The following is a 22,266-nucleotide window of genomic DNA, read 5'->3' on the forward strand; positions in this document are numbered from 1 at the left end:
CTCCCACTTATGGAAGGAGGCAGGGTCAAGAGATGAGAGAGGAATGTTAGTTTCATGCCCCTGCCAGTATCTTTCATGGCTAATTACACACCGACAGCCTATAAATTCCTCTAATAGTTTTCAGTGGAGAAACTATTTTCTACCCATCCCCTCAACTATTAAGTAATGTAGCTGGTTTAGACTGGCTTCTAGAATCACCCAAGTGGCGCTGATTATCACTGGTGGGTGTGGACAAGGGAGAAAGCAAGAATGCATTCTTCTGAGAGCCTTCTGGGCAAAAAGCACCATGTATGGTAAATATCAGATTCCGCATATAAAATGTCCCCATTTCCCAACTGAAACAAATATCCAAGGAGCATGTCTCCTCCCTGTCTCTCTCTTCCCACTCTGCCACCTCTAAGGCTAGGACCCAGCACGATAGCTAACCTCTCCAACCACCCAGGCCTCAAAGCCATTTTTCAGAATCAAGGAATTTATCTTTCTTACCATGGAAGAGTTCTAGCTCCAAATATATCAGCTAAGAAATAAAAATTCAGCTTTGCAGAAACAAAACCTCATTCATCTCCAACCGGCAGCTTCTTTCATGGTTCTGGATCAAGAAGATAATATATAGCATTTATATGGCAACTTCCATCTTCAAGATACTTTATAGACATAGTTCAGAAAAGAGGAGGCAAGGAGTAGGTTGACAGATCACTTTCAAAACCCTGTTTTTGGCTAGTCTACACTTTGTTTAAATAAAGCAGAAATGGAACAAAGGCCCATTTGAAGGGACTAGTTCTAAGAAGAGAGCAAACTATCTATGCGGCCAAAGAAAATAAGTAAAAAAATATGTGTCAAGTCCCCAGAAGTGAGACCCATGTCTGCTAAAGCCCACTGGCTTTGGAGTCAAGCACATCTCACTTCAAATTTTTACCCTGCCATTTACTAGTTCTCTATCCTCTGAAAGCATCGATATTCTCACTGGAAAATGGGAGAAATAACACCACTTACCAAATAGGTTTAAGTGAGTTAATGTCCAGCCTAATGACCAGTAATCATAGTGGTAGTGGTAATAATATGCCCCATATTGGTGACCCAATTTTTAGAATATAATTTGTTATGTTATAGGACTAAATCTTTTCAAAATATAAAACAGCTGGGGAATCCCTGAAGACACTGAAAAGTAGCACATATTTTGCATTTTTTAACAATTTAGAAATTTTTTTTTAAAACCTTTGCAGTTAATAACTAGGCATTAATGATGTAGCATGAAAGCCTGGGCCAAGTCTCTTCCAAGATGCTTGAGTAAGGATGTCTGGGAGCAGGAGAGGCCCCACATTAAATCCACCCAAACGATTTCAATCCGTCACCATGCTTGCTTCCATGTATTTCCTTGTTGTGTGTGGACTGAGATGAAGTGGTGTCATTTGTGGAAGGAATTTCTCCAAGACACGGAAAGGCTTATAGAGAAATACTGATTTAAGACTAAAAATTGTATGTCAGTTACTTTTATGAGTAAAGATAAGAGTGGAAACCATTGAGGCTTACAACTCTTCTCTCATCAGCAGAGAATTTAGACATGTGAAGTATTGTTTGAAGCTTGCACATCTGGGACAATTTCCCTACTTTAACACAATCAGTCAAATGGAACCTGCATGGAGAATTTTGAACGTCCAACTGGGCATTCATTAATGACCTTAAAATCTATTTTGCCGCCCAGCTCTCCCCCGTGAATTCCAGAACCATCCATTTTAAATGAGCATCTCAAGTTCTACTTGTCCAAATCTGCCCTTATGATCTTCTCCCAACATCTCTGCTCTTCTTCCCTCCTCCTAGGTCTCCTCCCTCTGTGAATGGTTCTCTCTGCATCCAGTTTTGCCAGGTAGAAACTGAGGGTCCATGTTGGTGTCATTGTCTTCACCTCCTTCCCACACATCATGGCAAACCCATCACCAATTTCTGTCCATTTTTTCTTCTAATACTAATCAGACTTTTTCACTTTTCCCCAGGTCCTTGGCAAAGAACCTATAAACCCAAGAGATTGTTATTTTTTTTTTGCATGGACTAGTCTCCAAGCATCCTCCTTGGCCCTGGCCTAATCTCTTCCCCACAGTTTCCAGAATGATTTCAAAACTCAGAGTTCCACTTTAAATCTTTCCTTGGCTTCCCATTGTCCTGGTAAGGGAGAAAACATTGAGCATGGCCTAGAACACTCCATGACTGGGCCACACAGATGTTTCCCTACTCTGAGCTCTGGCCAGAGCCTTCCTTTAACTACATGCCCGGTCCTGACACAGGGTCTTTGCACATGCTCTTCCCCCTCTCACACACTCTCTTTCCCCTAACTTTGCCTCCAATTAAACAAGTCGTACTTGCCTTGCAAATCTCCACTCAAAAATTTCTCCTCGAGAAACTTAGATCCATTAGTTAGTTCCATGTAGTTCCATGTGGCTCTGTATATATGTTCATGGAATCATATCTTTTCTCTGGCTGCCTTCCTCTCATTACAGTGGCTGTTATGATCACCCCTCAACTAGCCTGTCAGTTCAATGAGGGTAGGGCCTGTGTCTGGTTTGTACACCATTATATCCTGACTACCAAGCCCAGTGCCTGGTGAAAAGTAAGCACTTGGAAAATAGGTGTTGAATGAATGAGTGAATAAATTAATGTGAAAAGGTATAAGGCATGTCAAATAGGAGAATAGGGGAGATTTACGTGTAACCTTAAAAAGAGATCTGTGCAACAAAATCCCAGGGCATGGCAAGGGGAAGGCAGAGAACTTCTGTGTCCCAGGTCAGAGTCTTACAGCAGTGCCCCAAGATCCTGGCTTTGTTGCTATCAGCAAACTCTGCAGGAAGAGAGGCACAAACACTTGGGCACCTTCCTCACATTTCACCACTCTGAGAATCTTGAATTTCAGATGGAGGGTCAACAGTAGCGCTGAAGATGAGTAATAGAAAGAAGGAAAATGTCACTGAAAAACATTCTAGAGCTTTCAGGACAAGATGTAAATGTGCCAAAGAATATCAGATAGAAATTGGACCTATGTATAGTTTTGTAAAATGAACAAGATGAGGTTATAAATATCCATGTGTTTTATATACAATGGAATATTACTCAGCCATCAGAAAGGATGCTTACCATTTACATCGACATGGATGGAACTGGAGGGTATTATGCTGAGCGAAATAAGCCAATCAGAGAAGGACAATTATCATATTGTTTCACTCATACGTGGAATATAAGAAACAGGGCAGAGGACCGTAGGGGAAGGGAGGGAAAGCAGAATGGGAAGTCATCAGAGACGGAAACAAACCATGATAGACTCTTAACTCTAGGAAACACATTGAGGGTTGCTGGAGGGGAGGTGGGTAAGGGTATAGGGTAATTGGGTGATGGGCATTAAGGAGGGCACATGATGTGATGAGCAACTGAAGTGATACACAACTGATAAATGATTGAACACTACATCTGAATCTAATGATGTAGTATAAGTTGGCTAGTTGAATTTAAATTTAAAAAATATCCATGTGGGGGCGCCTGAGTGGCTCAGTCGTTAAGCGTCTGCCTTCAGCTCAGGTCATGATCCCAGCGTCCTGGGATCGAGCCCCGCATCGGGCTCCCTGCTCTGTGGGAGGCCTGCTTCTCCCTCCCCCACTCCCCCTGCTTGTGTTCCCTCTCTCTGTGTGTCTCTCTGTGTCAAATAAATAAAATCTTTAAAATATATATATATATCCATGTGTTTTATGTCCCTTACAAATTATATAGCCCCTCCACCATCTTAAAAACTGTTGGAATTTCCAAGTAATGGGGAGAAATACAGTCCTCAGCCTTTCCCTGAGATGTCTGAGGAAGTGAGACTAGACAGGGATTTTGTGGCATGTCACCAAAGCCACATCATCTTTCAAAGGGAGATGGGAAGCAATGTGTTCTGCCCAACAATATGGAATTCTTCATCTGAGAGCAGCAACTAGATCTGCTTTCAGGCTGTGAACTGGCAGAGGACGTTTGCCTAAATGCTAAAAGGACTCCAGTCATGCACCTTTTCTGTTTTGATAGTTACTCATTCATCTAAAAGGAAAAAAAGATATAAAAACGAACAATTCTCTCATGTGGGTGCCTACATTTAAAATAAAGCATCTTGAAGGAACTGAAGAACTAATGAAGCAAGGACAAGACCATCCTACAGAAAGACAGTAGCCTCCCAAAGAGCCATCCCTCAGTTCTTTCCAGCACCAGACTTGAAAGTGTTTGTTTCTTTGTTTCAAAACTTTGACTTTAAAGCAATATATATGATATTCAGACCTTGCATTTCAAACAGAACAACAGCATTGTAAACTCTAGCTTTATGTAAAAGTAAAACATGAATACTTGGCTGGTTTCTCCTGCCCCGGCTCATAGGATTGAGAAAATGCTTGAGAACCTTGTATCGGGATATATATGTGGTGTTGTCACCCATCCAACTTTTTATTATCTCTTCTGAAGACCCCACCTGTATTGCTCTATCCCCTCTGCCTGAACCACCTCCAAGTCAACCCAGAACCCTCTTCTCCTATTTACTAAACTTCAATCTTCACCCCCTGCCCTTTTCTTGCCTTGGCAAAAGCCCTAAAGCTTTCAGGGTGGTTAGCAAACAGTAGGTGTCGGCCTAAGGGTTAAGAATTCACGCTCCCAGATGATAATCATCAGTATATTGTTCTGGAAAATTAAATACACCTGGGCCAAGTTTCTTAAGGCTGTACTCTTTGGAGATGTTTCAATTTAAAAAAAAAAAGAAGAAGAAGAAGAAACAGTTCAAGAATGTGAACTTCATTTCTCACATATATTTTCCTAGGCTGGCTGGCTGGCTTTCTTCCTTTTCTTTCTTTCCTTTCTTTTCTTTTTCTTTCCTTTCTTTTTTATTTCATTATGTGCTTTGGATTTTCCCCAGATTTTTACCCACTCTTGTCCTTCTTGACATATGAGAAATGTGTTTGCATTCTGCCATCTTAGTAGGGGCATTAAGCAACAAAAGAAACTGATTGTTCAAAATGTCCTGACTGCCCTATGATTAAATTCAGGCAGTCACTGTCCTCACACTATGCACCGTCCTCCAGGGGTAAGTAAACAGCACCTGGCTGTCTAAATGGTGGGTACATTCATTCAAGAAATGCTTATTTAATCTTTCTATGCACCAAACGGGGTGCTTGCATCAAGGCTCCAAAAAAAACCAATCAAGATGTTCTGGTTCTCAAGGAATTCCCAGCTGTTGGGAATGATGGACTAGAATAGTGGTGAGGCTCTACCAGAGGAGTGGACACCTGTGACAGAAGGAAGGCCGAGGAATGAAGCAGGTGAAGGGGTCACTCATTCACCAGATGGTGGAGATGCTGTGGTGGGCTTTCCAGGCAGAGAGCAGCAGAGCAAAGGTACAGAAACATGAAAGGACATAGGGCAACAGAGACACAGGGAATTTTAAGGTGGCCAGACCAGACTTCTGGGAAGAATGGCAAAAATGAAGCTTAGAATTATCTGTTGAAATAGATTATGAAAGCTTTGGTGTGTCATGCCAAAGAGGTTGGATTTATCCTGCATTAAGAGTAAGGAAAAATACAAGATAAGCTTTTAGTCTGGCAAGGGACTCAACAAAGAGTTATAATAGAAAGTGTAATCCTAATGTTTCTCCTATGGCTATAGTAAAAGTGTACTCAAGGAGAACAGAGGGGAGAGAGGCATCCTTTTCAATTGAGGACCACCAACTTGAAGGGGACTTCAGGAGGAAGGTGGCCTCTAAATGATGCCTGAAAGGATGAAGAGGGCTCAGACCATGAATGATGAGAGGCCACCTATTCAGAGCAGAGGTACAGGTTGGTGAGCATACATGGCTTTGTGCAGAAGAACCATGGAATCTGCCAGGGCTGGCCTGAAGCTATTAGAGGTTTAGAGTAGGAGGTGAGCTGGCAAATTAGCCTAGGCCACACTGTGGAACCCTTTGAATGCCACATTATGGGTATTGTTCTGGAGGCAACAGGAGGCCTGCAGGATTGGTGATTTCGAAGTTAACTCTGGCAACATTGTGGAGGATGGATTGGATGTGGAAAGAGACTAGGCAGAGAGATCAGCATGAGGGCCACTGCAAAAACTAGGCAAGAAATTACCAAGGCTTTATAACCGCTGGACTGCACCTCCCAGCCTCCATTGTGAGTGGGTGTGGCCATGTGGAATATGAGCAGAAGAGATGGGCTCAGCTACAAGATCTGCCATCAAACCTCCTGAGTACTTCTTCAATGCCTCCTTCCTTCCAGCTGGCTGTGATGAACCTGAACCCAGGGTATCCTTGGTGGCCCAGTGGCGCCTCCATCAGCCTGAGTCCCTGCATAGCTGCATGGACTATAACCAGTGTACTTAACCAGTTCTCTTCTACATGAGTAAAAACTAACCTTCTCTTGGTTTTGTGCCATTTATGCTTTGAGATCTATTTGTTATACCGGCTATGCCTGCCTTACCTAACATTGGCCTCAACCCTGATGGTTGCAGTGGCAATGGAAAGAGACAGAGTCAAAAGACATTGTGGAGGTTAGTCCTCAGGAACTGGCTACCACTTTTAAGGGCAGGTGAGGGTGAAGAGTCAAAGATGGCACCAACATTTCCAGTCTGGACGAAGGGGAGGATGGTGAGATCATTAATCTGAAAGAGCGACTGCAGGAGGAGGAAGGGGTTTTAGAGGAAGGTAATGAGATCCATTCAGAAACTGCAGAAGTTGGGGTATCTGTGGGGAACCAAAGCAGAGCTCTCCAATGAGCAGTTAGGAACACAGGCAAGGAGCTAGCCCATGGAAGTCTGGTAGACACTTCCAGAACTGCCCGAGATGCCCAGGAAGCCTCCTGTGCACTTTATTCACACTGCGAGGAAATGTTGCAAATGTCAAGGACTACAGATTATATTAATCAGTTATTTAAAGTATTATTGGTAACGTATTTTAAGGTAAATAATGAATTATGGGTGATAAGTTGTCTTGAGTTAAAAAAAAAATCCCAGTTCTGCAACTTACCAGCATAGCAAGAGACTTCATTTCTCAGGGACCCTGTTTTCCTCTTGTACAAGATGGGGATAATACAAGATGGGGATAAGAGCCCTTCCAGTGTAGCTGTGAGGAATAAACGGAGTAACACAGTCATCACATAGGGCTCTGCACCTTCATGTGTGATTACCATAAACCAATATCAAAAAGAGCTGGTACTTAGAGAATTATTCTACACAATGCCACCAGGTCTCCCCACTTAATCTTGACAACACATCTCATAGTTACTATCACTTTCCCCACTATACAGAACAGGAACCCAAGACCAGAGAGATTAAGGAGCTTGCTCAAGGTCACACAGCTAATGGTGAAGCAGGGCTATGGCTCCAGCAGGCAGACTCTGGAACATGGGCTCTTCCCTACAACATGATACACCCACAGCAGGGCACTCCTCCAAGGAAGGTACAGTCCCCTTGGGGAGCACAGTGTCCCTCTTCGTCCTTGGCCTTTCCTGAGCCCTGGCGTAGGAAGCATTTCCAGCGGCTGTAAGCACTTGCTCATCATCTTTACCAAGCATTTCATCAAGGCTCCTGACAGTTCTCCACAGGTGTGAAGTGATTATGAGAACCTCTGACTTGTTCTTGAAAGGCAGTTTCACAATAATGGGAAAAAGTCAGGAATTCCCAAGAAACAAATGCCAGTTGGGCAAGATAATAATCTTGGGGCATTTATAATGTTCTTAATTTTTCAAAGCATGTCCTCAAGCTGCATCTCATTTCCACCAAAGGAGATGGGACTCAAGCCATTCAAAGGCTCATGGAGGTAAATAGAGAACATTGGCAGAGAACTTGTAAATTCTTACTCTTAAAAGAGACTCAATCTCAGGAAACGAACTGAGGGATGCTGGAGTGGAGGGGGGTGGGAGGGATGGGGTGGCTGGGGGATGGACACTGGGGAGGATATGTGCTATGTGATGAATCACAGACCTGTACCCCTGAAACAAATAATACATTATATGTTAATTTTTAAAATTTAGTAAATATTAATTAATTAATTAATTAATTAATTAATTAAAAAGAGGCTACTTCCTGCACTTCCCCCTTCTCTTTCTCCTCCTAGCCTGTCACAAGCCCGGGAGAACAAGTGCAACAAGAAAGAAGGGGAGATGAGTCATTTCGGCTACAGGACCCTCTCATGGGTTGTGGAGCCCTCCCTACTTGGAAATATACTGGAGCCTCCCCCGAGGTTATGCCACTGTTGTTCCATCCGTCCCTCTCTTTCAGGCTGTTCTACCTGGTCTGGGGAGAAGATCAGACTGGAGCACAGGCTCTGCTATGAGTTACTGAATTTAAGCTATAAGAGGTGAAAACTGAAGCAATGGGATGATGCTTGGAAAGACACCAGGGGTGGGGCAGCTCAGACCACAGTGCTTGACTTAGTAAAATGTGAATTCCCAAATAGGGAAGCCCAGGACTCTCTGCTGCCTCCACGTTATTAGTAGGACACTCCAAGCAGTTTCAAAAGTGAGAAGTCCAGAGCGTTTCTGGTTGGTTTCTTTCTCTTTTTTTTTATGTTATGTTAATCACCATACATTACATCATTAGTTTTTGATGTAGTGTTCCATGATTCATTGTTTAATAGCCAGTGTATTATATTTAATATAATACAGTGTATTTAATACCCAATGTATAATACCCAGTGCTCCATTCAGTACGTGCCCTCTTTAATACCCATCACCAGGCTAACACATCCCCCCATCCCCCTCCCCTCTAGAACCTTCAGTTTGTTTCTCAGAGTCCATAGTCTCTCATGGTTCATCTCCCCCTCCGATTTCCCCCCCTTCATTCTGGTTGGTTTCTGACCCACCTGCTGAAGCTCCACAGGACTCAGCTGCCATGAGCATCTCCCCTGATCTTCCCTCAAGTGCCTCCCCAGCTCTTCTTGTTGGCATCTGAGGGGAGCCATGTGCACTGGGGTCTTTTCTCCATGGTACACAGACTATTTCAGTCCCTTTTCAGGATTCTGCAGAGGTTATAGACCTTCCCCTCCCAGCTATAACCCTTATTCCTTTTTTTTGTCATTCTTTTTTTTTATTTTATTATGTTATGCTAATCACCATACATTACATCATTAGTTTTTGATGTAGTGTTCCATGATTCATTGTTTGCGTATAACACCCAGTGCTCCATTCAGTACGTGCCCCCTTTAATACCCATCACCAGGCTAACCCATGCCCCCACCCCCTCCCCTCTAGAACTCTCAGTTTGTTTCTCAGAATCCATAGTCTCTCATGGTTCATCTCCCCCTCCAATTTCCCCCCCTTCATTTTTCCCTTCCTATTATCTTCTTCTTTTTTTTAACATATAATGTATTATTTGTTTCAGAGGTACAGATCTGTGATTCAACAGTCTTACACAATTCACAGCACTCACCATAGCACATACCCTCCTCAATGTCTATCACCCAGCCACCCCATCACTCCCACCCCCCACAACTCCAGCCTTGGTGTCCATCATACCCTCATTAAAAAAAGGGGGGGATTTTTCTATTTTAAAAACCACAAAATAAAAAAAAATCAATCAACATATATCTTAGAAATCCTTCTAACAGTCCCTGTACCCAATAGCCCTGGTGGCTGTCTGGTGCCTTTTTCTTCTTTGCTCAGCCTGCAGCTCATTTAAGCATCAGTGGAGATGACTTGTGCTCTAGTTCTTAAAATCAAACTTGTTCCACCAAACCCAAAACGCTGTATTTATCCAAAGTGTAGAAACATGCTCTCACCACCCATCCACCAAAATACCTCCCATTCAGATCAACAGAGCGTTAATGGCTGATTCAACCCTCCCAATTTCCAAAAATATTCATACTGCTTCCTCATCAGGACAGCAACCCTCAATTTTCCACTCACAGACAGAGAATCCCATTCACAGTGGGCTTACCAATCCACAGGTCTGACAGAGCACTCCTATCATGGGCATTTTTTAAAAGCTGATCAGGGGTTCCAGGTATGTACACCTTGACTGGTGGGATCCCCTGATTCAAGCACTGCATTTTGCTAATGGGGAAACCAGGCCCACAATGTTGAAGGATTTGCCCAAAGTCCCAGTTAAAAGATTTGCCCAAAGGAAGCCTCATCATCCTCCAACACAACACAGATGCTCAAACAGCTGTCATATTTCTTCTAGGTCTAGAGGAAGGAAATCACCTCCAATTTTTTAATCCTTCTTAGGGAAACAATTACTTAGCTCTCATTGGTAACAACAACTTCCTTCCCTACCAAAGAAGACTTAATGGCAGAGAGGGCTCAGGCTGAGAGAGCTTGGCTGTGAACAGGTGGAAGGAAGGCTCTTCCAGGCAGCCTGAGCAAAGGGTATGAAGGTGGGACCTCCTGAGATCCATAACAAGATATGGAGTAAGCAGTTCCATAGGCTGAAGCAAAGGCAGATGAAAAAGAATGGTGAAAAGCAGATTTAAACACTTGGTATCCTTACAACTATTCTTCCAAAGTAATTAATCTCCAATTATATTAATACATACATAGAGATATAAGTCCCATCATGTGTAATTCCATATTATTATAGCTTCAAGAAGTCTCTACCCTAAGAACATTGGGGGAAGTCAAATTTTCCTAATTATAGGAGGGAGATTTCACACAAAGAAGAATTTCCCAACCATTGGGGCTTTTTATAAAAGGCATGACTTCCAACAAAGTAATGAGCTCCCCACTCCTCAATGCATTTGAGTGGGGGCTGGAAGACTGCCTGCTTGGAAGGTCAGAGGGATTTCTGCCTTGATGGGAAGCTGGTGGAAGGACATTTAAGGAGTCTTCCAAGCATAACAGGTTGCGGTCTTTTGGGTAAGAACTAAGGATCCACCTGGGTTTAACCCCAGTTTTGCTCCTTACCAGCTGGATGACCTGGGCGAAGCAGCTAACATCTCTGTGCTCCAGTTTCCTCAATGGAAAATGAGGATATAAATACTAGTGCCTTCTTCAAGGGTTACTGTGAGAATTAAATGAGTATCAGGGTCTAAGACATAATGCTTGATAAATGCTCGTGGTTGTTCTTGTTATGACATTGTTATTATTGTGCATTCTATGTTCTCACCCTCTTTCACTCTCCATCATCACAGGATGCTTTGAAAGTAGATGCCACCAAAGTGGCTATACAACACAACATGACATCCTTCCAAGTACAGACCATGCACAAAATACCCAGTTTCCTTCTGATGGCTCACTTTTTTCTCTTTCTTTTTTTTTATCAAAATGAAGCATAAGGCAGATGAAAAAGAATGATGAGACTCAGATTTGAACAACTGACATCTTTATAACCATTCTTCAGATATAATTAATCAATAATTACTTTAATTACATTAATACATATACAGAAATGTAAGTCCCATCATTACTTCTATCTTATTAGCTAGAATTCAAACGTTTTTCCACCCTCAACCCCCAGAAAAGCACTTCTGGTGGGGAGAGTGGAAAGTCAGATTGGGGACCTTCCTGCATTTCCACCCCAGCTCCCCAGTGTTGTATTTTTTCAGAAAAGTTTACCTTGAACTTCCATGATCCTCCTTCCACTCCCCCTACAAATTTACACACAGAGCACCTTTGTGAAGCTGAGACATGGACAGAGCACAGAGAAGTTCTGTCAAGCCAAACAAGTTGATTCACGAGCAAAAATCCCCCAACTGCATTCACAGATTACACTGGAAACCTATCAGCTGCCTCTGGTTGAAAACTCCACTGAAACACTTCACAGGGTGCCTGTGCCTTCAGCGCTTGCACAATAGTCTACACGTGCAAACACACATGCTCAGTGGCACATAAGTGGCGTGTGGCCTCAAGATGTCTTTGTCATCTGACAGCCAATGGTTTCCTACATATTTTCTGTGAAAACACATCCCTGTCTACTAACATACTGCAGCCCAAGAAGTTTAACAAGTTTTGGGTGGTGGGGCACTTGGATTTTGAACTTTACAACACTAGACATTTGAGTCTAGCAATGGGGAGTTCTTTATTTTTTCTCAGCCATTTATGTCAATACACCTTTTATGAAGAGTTTCAATGCTTGGTAAGGAACAGTTATAGATCTGCACTATACTATATGATAGCCCCTAGCTACTTGCTTTTGACACTTGAAATGTGACTGATCCAAATTAAGACGTGCTACAGTATAAGACACACACCAAATTTCTAAGATTTAGTACCCAAAAAAGTCAAATAACTCACTAATATCTTTATGTGTGTGTGTGTGACAGTAGTAAATTAGCTATATTGGATTAAATACAATCTATTATTAGAGCTACCATATGATCCAGCAATTGCACTACTGGGTATTTACCCCAAAGATACAAAAGTAGGGATCCGAAAGGGTACGTGCACCCCGATGTTTATAGCAGCAATGTCCACAATAGCCAAACTGTGGAAAGAGCCAAGATGTCCATCGACAGATGAATGGATAAAGAAGATGTGGTGTATATATACAATGGAATATTATGCAGCCATCAAAAGGAATGAGATCTTGCCATTTGCAATGACGTGGATGGAACTGGAGGGTATTATGTTGAGTGAAATAAGTCAAACAGAGAAAGACATGTATCATATGATCTCACTGATATGAGGAATTCTTAATCGCAGGAAACAAACTGAGTGTTGTTGGAGTGGGGGGTGGGGTGGGAGGGATGGGGTGACTGGGTGATGGACACTGGGGAGGGTGTGTGCTCTGGTAAGCGCTGTGAATTGTGAAAGACTGTTGAATCTCAGATCTGTACCTCTGAAACAAATAATGCAATATATGTTAAGAAAAAAAAAAAGAAGAAGAAGAAAGTAGCGGGAGGGGAAGAATGAAGCGGGGGAAATCGGAGGGGTAGACGAACCATGAGAGACGATAGACTCTGAAAAACAAACTGAGGGTTCTAGAGGGGAGGGGGGTGGGAGGATGGGTTAGCCTGGTGGTGGGTATTGAGGAGGTCACATTCTGCATGGAGCACTGGGTGTTGTGCACAAACAATGAATCATGGAACACTTCATCTAAAAAATGACGTAATGTATAGGGATTAACATAAGAATAAAATTTAAAAAAAATAAATAAAAATACAATCTATTATTAGAATTTCACTTGTTTCCTTTTCCTTTTTCAGTGTGACCACTAGAAAAATTCAAATTACACATATGGCTCACATTATATCTTGATTGTTTAGTGTTGACCACAAGTGTTTATTAAAATCAGAATCTCATAGAGGATCCCAAGGAATCTGCATGGTTAATACACACCCAGGTGATTAAGATTATTGCCATCTGTAGACCCCTGAAGTAGCAGACAGTGACTTGAACCATGAGTCAGAACACCTGGATTCTGCACTTCATTCAAGTTCCTTCTCCTTCCTGGGGCTTGGTCTCTTCATCAACAGAAGAAAGGTCTTAGATTAGACCTAGAAAGGCATACAGCTTAAGGCTTCCATTCCCATTACCCACTGACTGTATGTCCATCAACGCATGAACCCTTGGGTTACCTTGGGGCCTCCCAGAGAAGTGCAGCCAACTTTGGCTGAACCAAATAGAACCTCATTTATATCAACATCATCATCACCACTAACTGACCAGGGACCCATGGCATTGTAAAGTGTGTGTGCACGCGTGCGCACACACACACACACACACACTCACGCAAATCCTGGAGCAGATTCATATCCCTGGGATGCCCTAAAAGTGGCCAACGTTCCAGGACCAACCTGGGGCAGAACTTAGCCCACCCTCAGTGAAGGCTACTTAATGCAACCTACCAACCTATTCAACCAGAAGTATCCTTTTTCAGACAGGAAGTGGGAAACTAACTTTTTTTTTTAACCTTATGGAACTATCAATTTCACCTTTCCAAGGGGGCATGACAAAAGTTGTTAAACCAGCATTCAGAACCTTTGAAAGACATCTTCCTAATGGAAAAAGGTTTTCCAGTGGGGAAAAATTGCTTTGTTCAAAATATTTCTAAAAGTAACCAGTGAAATAAATTTAGAAAAAAAATATCTAGGAGGAGGAAAGATAGGAAACAGAGAAGAAAGTGGGTAAAATCCACCCCAATCTAAACCCCAAGTGCACTTAGGGCAAGGATGTGGGACAGTCTCTGATTCCTGGCTACCAGAAGGCACCAATAGATGGACGTTAGATTTCAAATGGTAGTGGGCGCCTGGATGGCTCAGTTGGTTAAGCGACTGCCTTCGGCTCAGGTCATGATCCTGGAGTCCCGGGATCGAGTCCCGCATCGGGCTCCCTGCTTGGCGGGAAGCCTGCTTCTCCCTCTGGCCCTCCCCCTCTCATGTGCTCTCTCTCTCTCTCTCTCTCAAATAAATAAATAAAATCTTAAAAAAAAAAAAAAGATTTCAGATGGTAGTATTTCAAACAAATGTTTGTTGACTGGTGTGTGAGGACAAAATTCACAAGACTGCCTAAAAGGAAAAGATCCTGGCCCCAACATTTTCCTTAATCAATGTAAAAATCTCCAGATTCCCCATCATTTTATTGACAGAATAAAGACAGTAGTAAAGACCAGCAACAAGCTGGTCACTCTGCAGCTACTCAGTTATCAGTGCAAGTGTCTTCTATGGCCCAGAATACGCTGTGCCCATGAAAAGGGCTTTTTCTCCACTAAATAATAATTATCCATGACAGAGGGCTGAGATACCAGACACCATGCTGAATGTAGAACCCTTGTGGAAGAGACCAATCCTTATGTCTTGCTTCACTAAAGACTCACGTTTTTAACCTCAGACCTTCCAAGGTTATATTTTCACGTTAGTTTGATTTTCAGGCTTGATCAAAATGTCGACTTCTGACCAAGCTCATGAAACTGGGGTTGGCCTGTCCCACAAGGACTTTACCATCCCAGCTGGACAATTCCTGCCAGCAGGTAAGAGGAGGAAGACAAACAAACTTATAAGAAGTGTAATAAACAGAACTGGGACCCAAATTATGAGCTAATGCCATGAATAAACACACAAGAGATTCCAGGTAAACTAATTCTGTTTACAATAGAACAGGGCATTCTTTCCTGGGACTTCTCCTCCTCACTTATCTGATTAGTAGCTCCACATTCATGTGATCTCCTTCTCAAAAGTTTTCCACCACCGCATGTGCAGGTAATAGTATTTTGCACAGAAGTTGAGCTTAGTTAAACAGAAGCAGGATGGTCCAGGCAATCAGCTACATACACTGCCAAACAAAACCTCTAGTACCATTACTAACTGCTATGGCCATTTCACTATATGACCTCACCTCTTCCTCCAAACAGAAATCAATTAATAGTATCCTTTTTGGTATCCTTGGATGCCAGCACTGAGAGGGACATCTGGGTATGACTTAAGTATTGGGGGTTAGAGATGCTGGATCACCAGGAACCCATGTTAATGAGCAACCGAAGGGCTTCTTGGCAAAAGACAGCCCAACAAGCAACCCTTAGTCATCATCAGTGAGAAATTACTGCAAGTAGACCTTGGTACCCAGTCTGAACCCAACCCAGCCCAGCCCAGCCCAGCCTGCCATGTACAGAGACTGTAATGGAAATAAGGGCTGTCTTTCACTAAAGATATCGAAGGCATTAAGGTAAGGGCAGCACTGCTTCAGTTTTCTTCCATGAAGTACAAGACTAAGTAAAAAGAGAAATTCTCTCCACAGCAGACCACAGAGCTGTGGCCCAGAAGGGCTCACCACATCATCAGCTCAGCCAGAAAAGATGGCACCCTAGAGAGTGGACCTGGAAGGGGAGGCAGCCCTCACTCCTAGAGGTACAGAGGCTCTTCAGAGGTCTTGGGTGGCAATGGAGGCAGCTGCTCAGCATCAAACAATAAAATGGCAACTGCTACATGGTAACCAAGCTCATGAGTAATTAGGAGAAAGGTTTCTGAAGGCTGAGCTCCCATAAGCAAGAAAAATATGAGTTGTCTATACTAACGTGAACCTCTTTTAAGCTTCACAAGTTCTATGATCTTAACTACAGTTTATAAATTCAAACCTTTTCTGATATGCAGAAATTGTAGACACACTGAAGGGCTACGGATTCCTCCAAAGGGTGTCCCAGAGTCCCTCAGAGGGCTCAGTCAGTTAAGCGTCTGCCTTCGGCTCAGGTCATGATCCCAGAGTCCTGGGATCAAGCCCCATGTCAGGCTCCTTGCTCAGCAGGGAGCCTGCTTCTCCCTCAGCCTCTGACTGCCACTTCCCCTGCTTGTGCTCTCCCTCTCTCTGTCAAATAAATAAATAAAATCTTAAAAAAAAAAGTATCTTATAAAAAAAGTAGCTACTGCTATTAACCAGCCAATTCTAACCAGCTTCCCTTATACATAAAGAAAGCATAAAAACAAATCAGAGATTGAGCCCACTAATGGAAAGGTCAAGAACAGTATTTGTGAAGTCCTAGAATTTGAGAGATAAAATCTCACAGATTACATGGTCCAACCCCATTATTTTTGGACATAGAAATGACACTGTTAGGTGTCAAGTTAAGGCTACACAGGTAATGAGGAACAGAACAGAACCAAATTCCATGCTTGGCTACTGTTGTGGGTTGAACTGTGTTCCCCCAATATAAGATATGCCAGAGTCCTAACTCCCAGTACCTGCCAATGTGGCCTTACTTAGAGCAGGAGTCTTAACAGAGTTAATCAAGTTGAAATGAGGTCATTAGGGTGGACTCTAATCCAATATGACTGGTGTCCTTATTAAAAAAAAGGAAATGTGGACACAGACACACACACAGGGAAAGCACCAATGGGAGGCTGGAGTTATGCCACTACAAGCCTGCATAACTACCAGAAGCTGGGAGAGAAACCTGGAACAGGTCCTTCCCTGGAGATGTCAGAGGAACAATACCCTATAAACACCTTGATCTTGGACTTCTGGCCTCCTGAACTGTGAGACAATAAATTTATATTGTTTAAGACACTCTGTTTTTGGTATTTTGCTTAGGCAACCTTAGTAAACTAGCACAACTTCTTCCCAATATACCATGCCAATACACCAGTAGTTTTTAAATCCTGTTCCATAAGGCCCTAGGGCTCCTGGAAAACAGTGATGTGCTGATAAATATTTGATTAGTGGGCCTCAGGAGGAAGTGAGGGGGACCTGATATGTACTATTTACTAATTTCCATGGTGTAAATACTCCCACCATGGCCAATTTCAAACTACCAATGTGTAGTCAGCAAATGCAAAGCTGGGAAGAGCTGCACATCATCAGCTCTCCTGAGCCGGTATGAGCCCCTGGGAGGCACCTCGGGGGCTGCCATAGATAAGCAGAAGACCAAACAAGTAGGACTCCAGTATCACCACCAGCCCAAAATAAGCACTGCATATCTGGGAGTAACACTACTCAAAAAAATGCATGAAACCATTGCAATAGACCATGACCCTGAGAAGGATATATCCACCTCTTTTTTTCAACCTGTAGTTCCAGTTAAGTATCTATAGCCTGCATTGACCTCTGGAGCCCTGGATAAGTGTCTGTGAAGATCTAACAGATCTAACAGCTTCAGAGTTTACCCCAAGGGGCTCTTTGCTAGATGTCACCCTCTTTATTCCTGGCCTCTACTTCATGTCCATTAGAGGTCACGTAGCTTTTCACTGACCTAGAGATGAATTTCAAAAAGAATCTCTTTCATATTCAGCAAAGGGCCAAATTCTTTACAAAAAAAAAAAAAAAAATCTCTTCGGGAAAAAAATTCCAGAAGAATCTACTCACAGATTCTGAGTCCTTAATCCAATTATCCAATGTGACACAGAGCTGAGACACCATAAGGTTTCCTTTTACTGGGCCTGTTCTCCAGGTTGACACTTCTGAATTATAACACTGATGTCTCAGGACTTCACATACCAGTTCAACCCCCAGGACTCAGTGTTTATGATGATTTCATTTAAGTTTCTTTGCCAAGATGACATATTTATCCCACAGTTCAACTATATAATAATATAATATAGTGGTTCTCAACTGGGGGCGATTTGCTTCCCAGGAGACATTTGGCAATGGTTAGAGATATTTTTGGTTGCAACAACTGGGAAGGGGGTTGCTATTGGCATGTAGTGAGGAGAGGCCAGGGGTGCTGTTAAACATCTTACAAGGCACAGGAAAGCTTCCCATGATAAAGAATTATCCAGTCTAAATGTCAACAGTGGGAGGTTAAGCACCCCTGGATTGGGGAAATGGATGGCCCAAAACACAATGGGATAAATTTGGTTATGGTCCCATCATGGGTCTAAAGGGCCGGCCAACAGGATAGTCTCAGGATAATGGCATATCTTGTATACTGACACTCAAAGAAGAGCCTCTGAACAACAAAATCATTTTCAATAATAGTATGAAATAATTAATGAAATTAATTAATGAAGGAATAAATAACAGACACTATTCCTTTGACTCATTCTTTGAGTTTAAGACAAACAATTAAAATGCTTTAAAAAATAAGAAATTTTCATTTTAGGTAGCGGGAGGGGAAGAATGAAGCGGGGGAAATCGGAAGGGTAGACGAACCATGAGAGACGATGGACTCTGAAAAACAAACTGAGGGTTCTAGAGGGGAGGGGGGTGGGAGGATGGGTTAGCCTGGTGATGGGTATTGAGGAGGGCACATTCTGCATGGAGCACTGGGTGTTATGCACAAACAATGAATCATGGAACACTTCATCTAAAACTAATGATGTAATGTATGGGGATTAACATAAGAATAAAAATAAATTAATTAATTAATTAAAAAAAAGAAATTTTCATTTTAAAGATTTTATCTAAATTCAGGAAAATATTTCACTCATGAACTAAAAGTTGCACTTATCAATCAAAAACATTTTCACCTTGCAACTCTCATTTTCAATTTTAAACACAAAAGTTCTGAGCAGTCATGCAGAATAACAGAATTAGAGGAACTCAAAGTTCATTTCTTCATCTTTGTAGTCAGGGTACTAACAATGTTTATTTCCAATCTACTGTTTAAAAGGCAAGAACATGTAGTGTTGTAGCACTAGAGGCACAAACTGTAAAAAAAAAAAGAGAGAGAGAGAGAAAGAGAGCAAATCGTTCTGAATCTTTTTAAATTTAATCTTAAAAAGAGTGTAGCTGAGTCTCCATGTTTGGGGCTCAATTAATTTCCACAGAGAATAGAGTCTACCTATGAGTCAGGCTTGAAGTCAAATCCCATCACTCACCTCCACCATATTCTAATGGTCACACAGGCCAGCCCCTTCAGTGTGGGAAAGGCCTATACCACGACGTGAATTAGTAAGAAGGTGAGGATCACGGAAGGCCACATTGGAGGCTGGCTACCACATTTGGCAATTCATTGTTAGGTGTCAGTTTTGCTTGGCAGGGACCCCACTACACAACAACAAGAGAAGTCTTTCTTTTTCTGCCTCAATGCAGGTCATCAATACTGCATTAAGAGGACTTTCTTACTATAGCAGTGAATGTTTTCAGTGTCCTGTTCATATTCCTGTTGTTTCACTAATGGCCAGCTCTCATCTTACAAGACAGCAAGCCGACTTGGCAAGCAGACCAAACACGGTGATTATGAACATGATAGTATGACCATCATCGACAGTCCAAATAGCAAGAAATAGGAGCAGTGGCCAGTCTGAGTTGGAGTAAACACTTAGAAGGAAGTGTTATTTTGATAAATGACCAAGACTCCTCAAACCTCCAATTCACTGCCTGAAGTCACTCAGGAGGACATTATGCCACATCTCCTGTGACAAGGCCACTCACTGGCTCCGTGAATTCTCCCTCTGCACCCACGCTCAGGAGGTTCTTAAATACTTGCTGAATAGGCAATACCATCAACAGATTTATAGTCATTTGACATTTTCATCCTAAATTTTGCCACCAAAAATACCAAAACATTCACTCAATCAAATACTACATAATTTCAAAAATTATGTTGGTAAGATTATATAACATGAGGAAATCACTGTGACAAAGCAGAAAATCAAAAACTGTGTTGATAGTATTTTATAAACTTTGAAAAAAAAAAAACCAGCTATTGTAGAAAACATTGTTTGGACGAATATATAGTAATTATACATAATGGTTGTGTTTTAGTGTTAGGACAAAATTGATATATTTTCCTTTTTTCACTTTTTTATATTTCTATTTTTTCCATAAGGTTTCCAACAGTATTATTTGACAGGGAGGGGTCTTTAATTAACACTGCACAGCTAAGTAACATAAGAAGTAAAACAGCATAGTAGAAAGAGTGCTGGCCTGGGAAAGAGAATATCTGTGTTCTAGTACTGTTGTGCTGCTAATGTGAAATATGAAATCTTTCCACTTCTCAACTTCTTTATCTACAAAAGGGGGAAATAGGGAGTACTAATCACTTCATGGGTGTGTCATGTGAATCAAATGAGATGCCAAACACAGCAAATACATTATCATTCTTATTTTTCATTTCTCTGCTTTGTTCTAGCAATTCAGGTAGGACGGTTCATGTGATTGATTAAAAAGAGACCACTTTCAGAGTTGCTTTCGTTATAAATAGTAAACTAACCAATAAAAATATAGTTCCAAAAGTACTATATTTTTATTGTTTAGTTTGAGAGATTACAGCTAGAACATTTCTTTTTGAAGTTGAATATATTCTTTTTTTTTAGATTTTTATTTATTTGCGAGACAGAGAATGAGAGACAGAGAGCATGAGAGGGAGGAGGGTCAGAGGGAGAAGCAGACTCCCTGCCGAGCAGGGAGCCCGATGTGGGACTCGATCCCGGAACTCCAGGATCATGACCTGAGCCGAAGGCAGTCGCTTAACCAACTGAGCCACCCAGGCGCCCGAAGTTGAATATATTCTTGAAGAGTGTTTTCCAACCACCATGCCTTCCAGAAACACCAGCACTAGCTCTGGCACATCTGGGTGCATTGATGTGTCAGATATACCACTTAGGTGAGAGCACCCCACAGTAAACTACAGCTTGAGACCCAGCAATATGCACCAAAATGGACAACAGACTGTATAGAGAAAACTCCAAAAGAACCAGGAACCCATCTCTCTCTCTTCATTTGATCTACTTGTGTTTGTGTGTGCGTGTGCGCACGCACATATTCCACAGGTTGCTTTAGGAAAACTGGACCACCAACAACTCAGAGCCAGTGGGCTGAACTTCCTGCTGCAGAGAAACAACTCTGATGTGTAGGTTTCCTGTTTTCCCACAAGGAAAGAATGAAGATGGCAAGATTCAGGGATGTATTAATAGGATGCTGTCATTTAAAGGAGGTGCCTGGGTGGCTCGGTCGGTTGAACATCGGACTCTTGATCTCAGCTCAGGTCTAGATCTGAGGGTGCTGAGTTCAAGACCCAGGTTAGGCTCCATGCTGGGTGTGGAACCTATTTTAAAAAATAATAATGAAAGACGCTGAATTCTAAGAAACTGAGGGTTGCTGGAGGTGAGGTGAGTTGGGGGGAGGGATAACTAGGTGATGGGCATTAAGGAGAGCACTTGATGGAATGAGCACTGCATGTTATATGCAACTGATAAATCATTAAATTCTACCCCTGAAACTAATAATACAGTATATGTTAACTAAATTGAATTTAAATAAAGAATAAAAATAATAATAAAAAAAATTTAAAAATAAAGGAGCTGAAGGAATCCACTGAGAGAGAATCCAGGGTTTCCTGTCTGGGGGAATGGAAGAATAACATGGGGAATGTAATAGTTAGAAAGAAGAACTGTAGGCACTAGGAGCCACTCACATCCCCTCCACCCCAGTTCTAACATAATACAAAACCAAGTGCCCCTGAGGCAGGGACCATAGAACAGTATGCAACAGCAAAGGAGTAAAGGGACATCCTAGAAGACACAGTGAGGCCCCAAGATGGGAGGAGGGGGAGGGATGCTCAGGAAAAATCAGCAAAGATGGTCAGTCATGGATGCCAAGGGAAGGATAAGGAGCAAAAATTCCCAACAAACATGAGGCAGCAGGGCAATTTAAGAAAGAATGGGTGGTAAACTCAAAATGGATGAAAGACCCCAATGTGAGACAGGAATCCATCAATCCTAGAGGAGAATATAACCAGTAACCTCTTCAACATCGGCCACAGCAACTTCTTTCAAGACATGTCTCCAAAGGCAAGGGAAACAAAAATGAAAATGAACTTTTGGGACTTCATCAAGATAAAAAGCTTCTGCACAGCAAAGGAAATAGTCAACAAAACAAAGAGGCAACCCACGGAATGGGAGAAGATATTTGCAAATGACACTACAGACAAAGGGCTGATATCCAAGATCTATAAAGAACTTCTCAAACTCAACAC

At 42.1% G+C, this 22,266-nt stretch overlaps 1 long non-coding RNA gene across 1 annotated transcript in view; it reads right to left on the reverse strand.

Moving 5' to 3' along the window:
* Positions 1-494: 494 nt before the first annotated feature.
* Positions 495-22,266, reverse strand: part of LOC118018852 — a 54,699-nt gene continuing 32,927 nt past the window's right edge. Inside the window, exons 3-4 of the long non-coding RNA XR_004681504.1 lie at positions 7,013-7,108; positions 495-589 (exon numbers count right to left, since the gene is read on the reverse strand). This is a non-coding gene — a long non-coding RNA (uncharacterized LOC118018852). The remainder of the gene's footprint in view (positions 590-7,012; positions 7,109-22,266) is intronic.

The sequence above is a fragment of the Mirounga leonina genome, unplaced genomic scaffold, assembly GCF_011800145.1.
Source record: "Mirounga leonina isolate KUSES-001 unplaced genomic scaffold, KU_Mleo_1.0 Mir_172, whole genome shotgun sequence".
NCBI lineage: Eukaryota > Metazoa > Chordata > Mammalia > Carnivora > Phocidae > Mirounga > Mirounga leonina.